Source organism: Harpegnathos saltator, unplaced genomic scaffold (genome assembly GCF_003227715.2).
Source record: "Harpegnathos saltator strain DR-91 unplaced genomic scaffold, Hsal_v8.6 scaffold45, whole genome shotgun sequence".
In the NCBI taxonomy this organism is placed as follows: Eukaryota; Metazoa; Arthropoda; class Insecta; order Hymenoptera; family Formicidae; genus Harpegnathos; species Harpegnathos saltator.
Window position 1 is genome coordinate 535,117 of NW_020230261.1, and position 13,337 is coordinate 548,453.

Sequence of the window (13,337 nt, forward strand, 5' to 3'; positions counted from 1 at the left end):
TATGTGCGTATGCGGTAGGAACGACGACAGGATTAATAAACGCCGTGAAGTGTGTTGTGTGTGGGAACAGCGTTACACGTGAGAGTATCGACTGATTGCGCTGGGAAATGTGGTTATCTCTACACATGTAGACAATTAATAACAATGTTTTAAAGAATCTGCCGCGTTTTTTTCTCGCCCAACGCTTCCGTCCTGTCCGTTTCCATTGGAAATCCGCCTCCGCCGCCTCCGTCGCATTCAACCATCTCCTTCTTCCTCCCTCACGCCCTCATCCTTTCGCCGGAGCTCCTTTCGCTTCAATTTAGAACAATAAATCTTTTTCTCTCCCTCCCTCTCACCCCCTCTCTCTTCCTCTCTCTCTCTCTCTCTCTCTTTTTCTCCTTCTCTGCCTGTCTTTCGTTTCCTCTTCGCTTCTCTCTAAATAAATATTCCTCGTACAGAGCCGGTTTAACGGCGATTAAAGCCAAGATAAATGCAAAATGGATTATTTAATCGTATGAGTTATGAAATAATTCGTAGGAGTTATTCGCGGGACAAAAGTTTTAATCTCCCTCGCTACTCCGCGCCTGGCGCGCGAACTATTATTACCGGAGCTATTTTTATGGAGTTTAGGCGGTAAACCGCGTGAACTCTGAAAACTCGCCGGTGATTTCGCAAGTTGGCGCGAGAGGGCGAAAGGAAAATAATAAAATCCCTTGGATACCGAGAGCGCGTGCTGCGATTTCGCGAGAGGGAAACGGATTATCCGAAAAAAGAGAGAGAGAGAGAGAGAGAGAGAGAGAGAGAGAGAGAGAGAGAGAGACGAGAAGATGTATACGTATATACATATGGAGGGGAAAACTCACCCGCGAGGTGGTGAATCCCGACGGGCGTGTTAATTGATTCGATTGAAGTTTCATTGATGCTCGAGAGGTCTGCTGTGTTTTCGCGAGTGTGTCAGTTTCTTTAATCCTGTCGTTACTCTTCCTTTTTGAAAGTCCAACCATTCGAACTATTCCTGTAAAATTTGATATTACTCGGTGAAAAAGAGGAAGAACAATGACACACACACATGCATGCCGCTTTTTCCAACCCGCTTTTCATTTACGTTTCAGACATTTCAGCTTCATTGTTCGATTATGTACCTAACAAGGAAGCATACGGAAGTGTCCTTCGTTGATTTGGACTCGTGGATCTTTTTATGGCTTATATAACATAATGTTAGGGTGCCCGAATTTAGGTACCGCGTTAACGAGATTAATAAACGCCGAGAGGTGTATCACGTGTGGAAAGCAGCGTTACACCGTGGAATATCGACTGCGTTGATTGCGTTGAGAAATGTGGTTACCTCAGTGTGGGGAATTAATAACAATGTTTTCAAGAAACTTTCGTTTCTCTCGCCCGACGCTTCCATCCCATCCGTTTCCATTAGAGATCCGCCTCCGCCGCCGTTGCATTTAGCCGCATGTGCAACATTATTGAAAAATAAAATGTAGAATCAATGGGTATAGTAAATACTACTTTTTTCGCTTAAAATCTTTTCTCACGATGATGCAGACATTCTCTCAAGTCAGTCTCATCGTGTAAGATTTACCTCGCGTAATATCGACGGATTGTTTCAACCTCAAAACATATGCAAGAAATTACGTATATTTCTTATTTTTTCTGCCTCAACTTTATTAATAAAGTCCGTCAAAATTGGCGGCAGCCGTTTCTATAAATTCCACAGAACGAGCAGATCATAAAACAAAATTTTAAGTCCAAATGTCTGTTTATATTTATTTGCAATTTTTCCTATACTTTAAGAATATCAATATTTCATTATATAAATATATTCTTATTTCATTATATAAATATATTTCATTATATAAATATATTTTTACGTATCTATTATTTCATTCTATATTTATATATTTATTATTTATTATACACACCTGCATATATTATTTTATTAATTATTCCATATTTCTTTGTAAGAACATTTATTGGTTTTTTTCGTTGCTTTACGGGGTGGGTTTTTCCAGCGGCGAATAACGCGAGCAGATTTTCGAAGTCACGTCCCTCGACATCGGAGAGCAGCACGATTGTATCGCGTGCACGACGCGTTTACGCTCGCGAAACCGCGAGACGCGACACTTTGCGCGTCAAGATTTCGCAGACAGCCGAGCTATCGTCCGCTTAGACATCTGTTTAACATCGGTACAATGCCTTGCCACTCGAACGACCATTGTTACAGAGTGCAACGCGCGGTTGTTGCACGGCGGACGCATGCTTGGCGCTCTTTGTGTCACGGCGCGGCACGGCGCGCCGAGCGAATTCGCGAATGCAAATTCGCGAGCCGAAGCCGTTCATTCTCCAGATTGACACGCGAATCGCGAGGAAACCCTCGCTCGCCCCTTAATTTGACATTTCGTACTGAATGTAACGTGTACGTATGTAGTCACGTTAATTATATCACGCATGTCACACGCAGCTGCACAATCAATGAGATTGCGCATCATTCGAGCGAGCGTCGTGATTAGTTTCTCGAAAGATCCAGATTGAATTCCCTTCATCTCTCGTCGTTTTGCCCTTCTTCTGAATACTCAATTATATCCGGTCCACTTTGATGAAATTTTTATATTATATGATACTAAAGGAGAACTGGCGGCAAGAGATGAATGGCATTAAAGCGGATCCTTATGAGAAATTAATTATGGCGGGATATTAATTATTGATTGGGACATAACTGATGCGCTTTTTGGCCGAGCGCCGTGCAAATAATTTCTCGAAAAATTCAAGTTTAATTCCATTTGTCCCGTTTCGCTCTTCTCTCGAGCGTTAAATTATTCCGACCATTGCTGTTAAATTTGATATTATTTGGTAGAAAAAGAAAGAATAATGACGATGAGTGGAATTAATTTTTATTATATATATGAATACGTTCTGTTAGCCAGAAAGCCGAGTTTCACTCTTTAATCAAATTCAACTTTACTGCAGTTTCATGGAAGCGAATTATCCGAATTCGATTAATCGTGTCAGTTATTCGGTTAATCGGAGCAATTAACCGTATCAAACGAGTGATCGTCATTATTCTCCGAGACTCTTCGTCAGCATATGATACATGGTCATTATCAACATTGTAGCCTATATTTTATATGTACCAGGTATGTAAATATGAAAATTCCGGTATCAAATTTTTGTATAGAAAATACACGTTTATTGTATGAAAATGATAAAATATATTTTATTCGAAGTATTGCCCATCGCTAGCTATACATTTTTCCCACCTGTCTGACAATTTGTGGATGCCACGCCAAAAAAACTGTTGCTCTTTTGAGGCAAACCAGTCATCGAGCCATTTTCGTACATTTTCGTAAGAAGTGAAGCGCTGCTCAGCAAGTGCGTGTCCCATCGATGCAAATAAGTAGTAATCGGACGGAGCCAAGTCTGGTGAGTAAGCCGCATGCGAAAGTATTTCCCAACTAAACGCCTCAATCGTTTCCTTCACCAGTTTTGCTGTGTGTGATGGTGCATTATCATGAAGCAAAATCACTTTGTGTTGCTTTTCTTGATATTCTGATCGTTTTTCACGCAAAGCTTGATTCAATCATCGATCATTTGTTGTCGGTAGCGTTCATTATGAACGGTTTCGCCAGGTTTTAGCAGCTCATAATAGATCACACATTTCTGATCCCACCAAACACAGAGCATTGTCTTCCATCCATAGCGATTTGGCCTTGCAGTCGATGTCGATGGTTCGCCTGGAGTTACCCATTACCCATCTTTTACGCTTAGGATTCTCAAAATATATCCACTTTTCATCGCCAGTCACAATTCGATGGAGAAATGACTTTCTTTTGTACCTGGCGAGCAGCATTTCGCAAGTGGTTTTTCAGTTTTCCTGCTGTCTTTTATTCAGTTCATGTGGAACCCATTTTCCCATCTTCTGGATCTTTCCCATGGCTTTCAAACGTATGGAGACGGCTTCTCGTGCCACATTTAATTGATCCGCGAGTTGTTGTTGCGTTTGAGCGTCATCCTCATCCAACAATGCTTGCAATTCGCTGTCTTCAAACTTTTTCGGTGGTCTTCCACGTTCTTCGTTTCTCACGTCAAAATCACCACGTTTGAATTTTTTAAACCACTCAAAGCACTGTGATTTACCAAGAGCATGCTCACCGTAAGCTTCGACAAGCATTCGATGCGATTCTGCAGCAGTTTTCTTCAAATGGTAACAGAAAATCAATGCTGTCCGCAAATCGTAGCTTCCAGGCACAAAATTCGACATGTTCAACGCTATTACAAACTATGCTGTTGTATGAAACTTGTATTGTTGTGAGTTGAAAATCTTTGTCAGATGTCAACAAATGGAAATGGCGCCAATGTCGCGGTTTGACGGTAACTACATTGACAGCTAGGGCCATCTATGGGCAAATTCCGGTTTCATATTTACAGATCTGATATGCGCGTGACGTCATCCAGTGAAAATCGAACCAAACTTTCTGATCGATAACTGATACGTGTGTCGTCGATGAAATAATGCGCTCCCTCCCGTGAGACTTTCCGCAACTTACCCCTCTCTTTTTCTATTTCCCTCTTCAATTTCCCAACGATTATTGACGAACGTTCGCCGGCAATCATTTCAATGTTCTACAGCGGAACAATGTTATACAGCGGAAAAACGTTTGAGTTTCGCGTTCCTTCGCGAACGTGAAAGATCTAAAGCTGCCGGAAAACGTGTGTACTTTATTGTTCAAATTTTACCGCGATCACAGATTGACGAGGGGGAGGAGGAAAAAAGGGAGAGAAATTGAAGTTCCATAAAACGTATAAAAAAGGAATCGGAGTACCGAAACAAATTTCGCGAGGCCAAGTTCCACGACATTGTGCATAGCCTCTCTCTCTCTCTCTCTCTCTCTCTCTCTCTTTCCGCTCTCTTCTTCTCTTTTTCTCCTTCTATGCTTCTCCTCGATCTGAATATATCGCCTTAATGCAAATTAATGCATACAATACTTTCAGCAAGATCGCTGTCATATATAAAACATTCCTACGGCTGTTTCGGTATCGTTCTTTTATTAACGCCGTCAACGGTATCACGAGTGAATGAAACTCTGCATATTTCGTGATGAAGGATGCAGAAATGTACAATATTTGCAAGTTAAATGGCTGAATCGCGATGTGTTTTTACGAGCAAGAATAAGGAGAAAAATGATAATTTGTCTGTGTCAAGGTGATGCAACAAAAAAAATAATTTCACGTACGTATTATTTTATATATATAGGATAGACCATTTTATATACAATATACGCGAATATCTCGAAAAAGACAAGTTTTTCAAAAAAATGTTTCAGACAAAAAGTTTTATGACTTCGAGGGAGAAAGATGATAATACTATCAATTAGATGACGTCGCTTCAGAGACTTCATCATAGCGGCCATTTTGTTAAATGAAAATCGATTTTTTCTCGAAATAAAAGTTGTAGTCGACAATAAGATGAATATAACGGGTTTTTGTTTTTTGAGATTTGACTGTTTTTCAGTGAATTACAGCGTTCCAAAGTTTATAATTTGAGTAAAAAAGAACTTTCATCTATTTTATTGTATTTCTCTTATTGCACACATGTTCTTTAGCAAAATAAACTTTACTGACATTCTACACCTACGCTGTACAGTAGGATTGAAAATAATTAAACAAATTAAAAGGAGGAAAGTCACATGAAAATATTGGTTTGTTCGGAAAGTAATTTCGGTTTCTTGCATGAAAATGAAAGACGATATTTTTAATAGAAAGAAAAGTTTTTTCTTCTGTTAAGTATATTGACCATTTTGTTCTAACACCTTTTGCCATTTTTGCCATCTATTTGAAAGAATCGAAATTACTTTCCGAACAATCCAATAGATACAATGTTCTTTCAATGCATATTTGTCATACAGCACGTTACATATTTATTATATATGTAGAATATTATATTCGCTATACCGTATGTATTTGATGTTTTATTTAACAATGAAACGTCTCGCAGGAAAATCGGATGGAAGATATTCGCGTTGCTCGCGCTAGTCGAAGTTCCCAATAGGTTTCGGCCGTGACCCATCCCATAAGAAGGATTTAATTGAATTCCCTTCGTCAACGTGGGCGGCGAATATTCCATCGTGTTGCACGTCTATCCACGTCGACTTAGCGTCTCTTCGAAGTGCCCGCTATAACATCTCGACGTCTCGTTTGACGGTACACGAATCGGGGCAAACGTTCGGGACCCAGGCAATATCACATTAACCCAGTTTCGTTTCCGCAAATTAATTGCCGGTCCTCTTATTACGGGGGAACATTCCTCCGTTGTATCCCTCGTCGCGATTCACATTATAATAACCTTGCGCGGCCTACGCGCCTCCGCGGAGCGGTATTAGGGATCGTTATTCGTATCTCGTGAAGGATATAATAATAGCGGGCTCGTGTGCTGACATCCACGCGCGTGCGTGAAAGGTCCGAGGATAATCTCGCAGGACCTCGACATTCCCCACGTCGCGTCAGGCTCTCTGATTTTATATTCCTTCCTTCGCGAATTTTGAAATATCCAGTTATATTACCTCCGTGCGTTTCAAAGGGACGTTTTCTCTTCTTATCGTTTGCCCTTTAAAAATATAGTTTAACGCAAAAAATACAGTTTGATATATAAATTAGTGTAATATAATAGCAACTTGTTTCCAAGAAAATTCCGAGAAATATCTAAGAAAAATATATTGCCGTGGTAAAATATGCGTGGAAAATTTCCCAGAATTAAATCGAATTAGAATTCTGTCCGATCTCTCGAGAAATTATGAATGCTGATTGGAAAATCTACAAAAGCTCTGGTCGGAAGTATAATTTTAAAGATACGTTTCCGTCCCCCCCTCTCTCTCTCTCTCTCTCTCTCTCTATCTCTATCTCTCCCTTTCGTTCTCTCTCACCAAGTGTGAAATCCAAATAGACCTCATTTCTCTCTTCTTCCAAAGATTTTTTCGGTGTTCAAATTTATTCTGTAAACTTTACGAAATGGAAATGCATTACATTACCGAAGCGTCGTGTTGAACTAAGAAGATCGATCATACGAAAAGGGAACATTTACGTCATTTTTATTACATTAATTAATACAGTCTGAAACTATTCTTTATTATTTACTCCTTCTTTATTATTTACTCTCTAAAAGTGAATCAGTGAAACTCACTGTCAATCAGCAATTATGCACTGATTTTCAGTGCTAAGTATACCACTGAAAAATTCAGTAGTATATTTAGCACTGACAGTGATTGACTGATTGACAGTGAGTTTCACTGATCCACTTTTAAAGAGTAGTAACGATCACACTATATACAGTGTGTTGCGTTGCAACGTCTTCCCTCTCGCATCACTTCGCCGAGCGGGAGGTCGATTTCTTCTCTCGGTAGTCTCGTCTTCCATTTTCGCCCTCTTGTGTTCGAGAAACGCGACGACTGAGGCAACGTCGGGAATGTGAGGTGCACAGTCGGTGCCGTTGTCCTCGTTTCGCCATTTTCCACGGCTTTTGCCGCGCCCCCGGATAACTCGCTTTTCCCGGACGCATCGCGTTCGTCTGGTGCGTTCGTTCATGCATACGCGTTCAAGGAATTTTCCGAGGAATGCCCGCGAGTGGGCGGGAAAGCCGCGACGAAAATGCAACGTGGATCGCCCCGCGCTCGCCATTGAGAACTCATGAAACACTCATTCACCCTAAGGCGCGCGCGATTTCGCGATGATTGCGCGAAATGTCACGTTTGTCGTGAACCGATGCGTGAACCCTGTCTGCTCGTCCGTAATAAAACCGTGACCGATAGAACCGTGAAGAGATATAAGGAGAAAAACGGAACGTGATGAAGCTCACTGATATGATCGACGCGAAAACGAAGAGGCAAATATCCGCGTAGAGAATTTCTCGGAATCTAGTCGGGACCGTCAATACGTTCTCTCAAAAAGTTTATTAAGTAAGTTAAGTTAGCCGACTGAGGACCGCAAATAGGTAAAAGCTGGGAAAGCGATATTTCCAATACGCGAGATTAAATAAATAAAGATTCAAGCAAATTTTATCTGCTCTGTCCAAATTTAAAAATGTTTCTTATGTTGCTCCACGTAGAAAATTTCTCAGAATGTAATTGAGGTGCTATTCGATTTTCCCAGCAGAATTATGGACTCTAATTGGGAAATCTAGGCGAATTCAAGTTAAAATGTTGGAACGTTGGAACGTTTGAAGTATGCGAATCTAAACTTGAACGAGACTTTTTCCTGCTCACTTGAGTACTTTCTTCTTCAAACTACTTTCTCGTTTTGCCCGTATCGAAAACTTCTTTGGGTCTAATTAGGGAAGAGTCTGATTGCCCAAAAGTATTGTATGCTCTGATTGGAAAATCTAGGCAAATTCAAGCTAAAAGTATAATGTTTCAAATATGCGAATTTAAATAGGAAATTTAAGCAGATTCTATTTGCTTTTTCCAACGTTTGCCTGGAAACTTTTTCTAGTTTTCGTTTTACATTAGAATTGAACAAAACATAGGATATTTTTAATATTTGCACCTTAGGCGTATGAATATATAAAAAAAATATAAAAATAATCAGTGTTTTAAATGCCTTCAATTTCTGTTTTTTTTTCTTTATTTTATTGAATCCAACAGTAAGTAGAAAGATGGATTTCCGTGCTTGATTTCAAAATATTTCGGTTTTATTCATTAAAAATAAGCGCAACTTTCGACATTATTTCTGTTTCGTATCCATATTTAACAGAAAATCAATGTTTGGACTAAAAATAAAATTCGTAATTGATATCGTAATAGGATCACGTATTTTGGGAAAAGTTTGAACAGTTTGATTGAAATCTGTTTTGTATCTGGACATGCTGGAGCAATTTCTGTGAAAGTATCATAATAAAATAATTGCACAATGCGGATGACAATTAAATGCAGTCGGTATTTTGTAATTTGATATAACATTAGTACGAAATAAAAATTGAGGTTTCAGAATTTTTATTTAAAAATATTTATCTCGCGCAAAAACATTTCAATTTTGTTTCCAGCTTATCTTCACAGTAGTATTATAATTTTACAAACATGAGAAGTGTGTCCTAATCTGTGTCCAGTAATAAAATTATTATCAATCTGATATTTGTCATGTCAACGCGTTTATCTATGCTTTCATGGTTTTGCGCTATTTGCGTTGTTAAACTCACCTCTGATTCATAGGAATCAAATGGATAATTTATCACGATATTTATTCGAGTATTGTTGACTGTCATCGGCAGTTACGCGTTAAAGTGGTTATCAGGACAAAAAATTCTCTCGTGTGCGTGAATTGCGTGTGTTGGATTTTATTTTTAATAACAATACCTATTTGTCATGTATACGAGAGGCGAACGAGAGATATTGTATTATTAAAGACCGTTCGCCATGTTCCACATCCGATATCGGCGAGCTTGATTTTTCTTCCGCAATTTTCCCTTGTCTACAATTTAATTCTTAATGTACCATCAGGATCTATTGGCCTAAGTTTAGTTTTTTGTCTTTTACGAGTACTTCCGACTATTTGTAAAGATTGATATCTCATGATTTTTATTCTTTCCCAAATTTCGAATTCTTTTTAATTCTATATATACACGTACATTTTTCTTTTAGATCTCTTATTTAGATTTTTAATGTCCTTTGAAATTTTGAATTATCTCTTTTCTCTTCTTCTTCTTTCAGATTATTTTATATTATTCTTAGAGATCAATAATTTCACTAATGATAATTCTTATATATTTTTTCTTTCATTCAATATAAAGAAGGAAGAGAAAGTACCTAAGAATCTAAGTAGGACAAACAGCAATTCAATTGATTAATTCACTCAATTCAATTAATATCATAATGTTGTGTCGCAGGGTTAATATAATGCATAATTCGTACGCGCTGCTTCGAGAATTCACGCTTAGTTGTTCCCGAAAGTACGCGGCTTCGCCTCGTTTATCTTCCAGCAGGTGATAGCGATAGACATAATGAAATGTTATTGCGACCTTCGGAACCGAAAATACGGACTATTGACCGATCATCGCGGTAAAAATAACGTCCCGCAAAGATACGAAGCATCACACGTGTGCTTCATTAAAGTGCGCGCGCTTGCGGATTATAAAACGACCTCCAGACTTCGGCAATCACTTCATTATATCGTAATCATCTGAGAGGGGCTGAATATCAGCGCGCTGCGCTCCATATTAGAAGCCATTGTTGGCGTTCTGAATTCAGTATTTCTCTTTTTTCCTCTTCGCGAGAAAGGAACAAGCGGTTTCGAACAATTTAAAGAATAGCTCAGAGACTGATATTCTAATTTCGTATGACTCATGAATCTTCGAAGCAACTTGTAATACATAAAATGTATTAAAGCCGGCCTATCGGCGTCGAACCGCGATGATTGGTGTGCAACATTTTTTTATTCAAATCTTCTCGGAGAGATAAAGTGAAGATGTATCCGCGAATATTTCATATCAAACCGAATTCGGTCATATTACGTTCCTAGTCTGTTTTTCCCATCGCCAATTTTTTTATTTTTTGGTTCATTTTTTTTATGTAGATCTGTCTTTTCCATCTCTATCTATTGCAAGTAGAATTAATAATAATAAGTGAGAATTAATGTCGTGTTGTCTCATAATGAAGGCGGCCGTCAAATTCTAAAACTTCTGAAACCTTGCAGAAGTAAAGCTCGTTTGATCGATAAAGCAGACTTATCGAAATTTTTCCCCTTAAAGAGGGAATTACATGCGGAGCAGCTCGTTTTCAAGGCCATCTTTACGAATTCTTTTAACAGAAACGGTAGGATCAATGGACTTGAAATTTTTACAGTGTATTCATTAATACTCAAAGATAAAATTAATTTGTTACTATTTATATGGAAAGTACACATAAAACTTTAAACGCGTTTATCTGGAAACACCATTTTCTTAAACTGTCGACACGATTACGCAAAAACTACTGAACCGAATAACTTGAAAATTTTACGCAATATACAGCAGACATGTAGTTTTCGCCCCTACCTCGAACATAGTTATATTATAAAATAAAAATTTTATGCATTTTTTTAAACATGATTACAAGTTGAAAAAAGTTTCATTTTCAATACTTTTTTTGTACAGTTATTATTTTTCCAAATTTGATTTCATTACCTACATTTTGGTGTAATGGCAACCGTATTTTTTAAAAATCTTTTTCATTTTTTCGTTTCAGAGTAGTAAGAGACCTGGAATTATGTCAACAGCAAATATAGAGCTCGCAAACGGATGACTGCACTTTTATCTATAATTGGATCGATTCTTGTAATTCAATAAAATTTATTTTATACTTTGATCATTAATAAATACACTGCGAAAATTTCAAGTTCATTGATCTTACCGTTTCTGTTAAAAAAAATCGTAAAAATAGCCTTGAAAACGATTTTCCGCATATAATTCGCCCCTTAAATTTCCCATCATAATGTTACGGAATATGAAAATATTATTAAATTTTGTACCTAACCTTATATCTTTTATCTTCTTTCGATATCTCTTATATTGTACCTCCGAAAATGTCGGTGAAAGCATGAAAAATTAGATTTCCTTTGAAAAAGAAATTATCTCCACACTCAAAATAATTTTTCAACCAAAATAAAAAGCAGTCATTACACTGATATTTACTTTCTTCTAGCAAAGTTTCAGATTTCTCAAAAGTTAATTTCCCTCGTCCACCATAAATCGAACCTAAACACTTCGAATTTGCCGAATCGGGGCTGTCTTTCGACAACTAAAAATCTAACAGTTTTTTCACGCGCAGCCACGAACGTAGAAAAAAAAGAACATCGCAATCAAACATCCCGAAGACGTCAACAATCAATATCGCAATAACAATAACATTTGTTTCCAGCAGCAGCGACTCGTAAATCGTAATACGTTTCGACTCTGCGAGCGGGCACGCATCGCGTTTCGCGTGCAAAATTAAAATCGAAACTCGGCCATTGCGGAAATTTAATCGCGAACCGTCGCTCTCCGACATGCGCATTTAATTACCAACGAACTGCCAAACGGCCGACCAGCCAAAGTCGGCAAAGCGCACGCGGTTTTCGCGTTTTTATCGAGACAGGATTACGTCTTACTCGCTTACACGGACGCTTTGTCTTGAAATCATGCTCTCCTAAGCGAACGAAGATCTTCATAAACACTTCCGCAAGCTTCCGTTGCGTTTCCTCCTCCACCTCGTGATTTTTACCATCTTCCACAATTTTGCATAATCCTTCGCGTGGCATTTTTTCGCGAAGCGGCCGAGCTCGCATTTGCAATTCTTTGTGACGCTTAATCTTCATTTGAACAAAACAGAAAGAAAAGAAAGAGAAAGAAATGAAAGCACACACGACGAGCTGCAACGCGAGCGTCAGCTGGGAAAAACAAGCTCTTCAATTATTAAAATGGCGCGACGGCGAAATTACGGACGTTATTTGGATACCCGCGATGTTTCTGAGATTTTGCGGAATTGCCCTTCTTTCTACCCTCTCCCCCGCCTAACCTCGCCCGCCGGCCTATATGTAAAAAGCCAGAATATACCGGAAAAGTATGCTGTAAACAGGAAACATATGCAGGACGCGCGTTCGCAGGGTTCATTAAAATTGCACGTAAATGTCACATCACTGCAGGATGAGAGAGGAAGAGGGAAGAGGAAAAAAAGGGAGAGACAGAATATGTCAAAACAGCATTATCCTTTTAAGTATGCTCGTCCGTGTTTTGAAAGAATAAAGTAAACACATAATGTGGAAGCCCGTTTCAATGCTGCTTGACAGTTTAAAGAGACGGAAAATAAATTTCGTGTCTTAGTGCATTTTTCTTTTTGCACGCAGTCATATGCTTTAATGTTAATATCTCAATATTTATAAACCAAGGAAAGATATATGTGTTTGTGTGTGTGTGTACATATGTATAAATATGTATAAGGATATTAAAATGTATTAAAATTAAATTTAATAAAAAACTATAAAAAACTGTAAACTACACATGTAAAATTATATTATAACGTATATTATAGTAAAAATTACCCTACGATATATTTTGTGTAATAACAATGTAACAGGAAAGGGGAGAAGAGTAAAATGGATTTCTCGTTGGAAATGAATCCATCGTTTCATTAATTTCGATGTAAACAACAGGAGAAAGTAATGTTCTCCTGTAAATAATGACGTATACCATTATCGCTCTCACTCATACAATCGTATGCTTGTTCTCCACATCAGCTGAATCAGTTCGAATTGAAGGAAGGTGCACAGTTAAAGCGGTTGTTCTGCGACAATGTTATCGGGAAGTTTAAGCGCACAATAGGGAGACAATAGAACAAAGTCGAATAACTTAG

At 38.4% G+C, this 13,337-nt stretch overlaps 1 long non-coding RNA gene across 1 annotated transcript; it reads right to left on the minus strand.

Annotated features, from left to right (window-relative positions):
- LOC112589253 (uncharacterized) lies at positions 1-1,732 on the minus strand. The gene is made up of 2 exons (XR_003113400.1): positions 846-1,732; positions 1-294 (listed from the first exon to the last, which is right to left on the minus strand). It is a non-coding gene; the product is annotated as an uncharacterized LOC112589253 (long non-coding RNA).
- Positions 1,733-13,337: the final 11,605 nt, after the last annotated feature.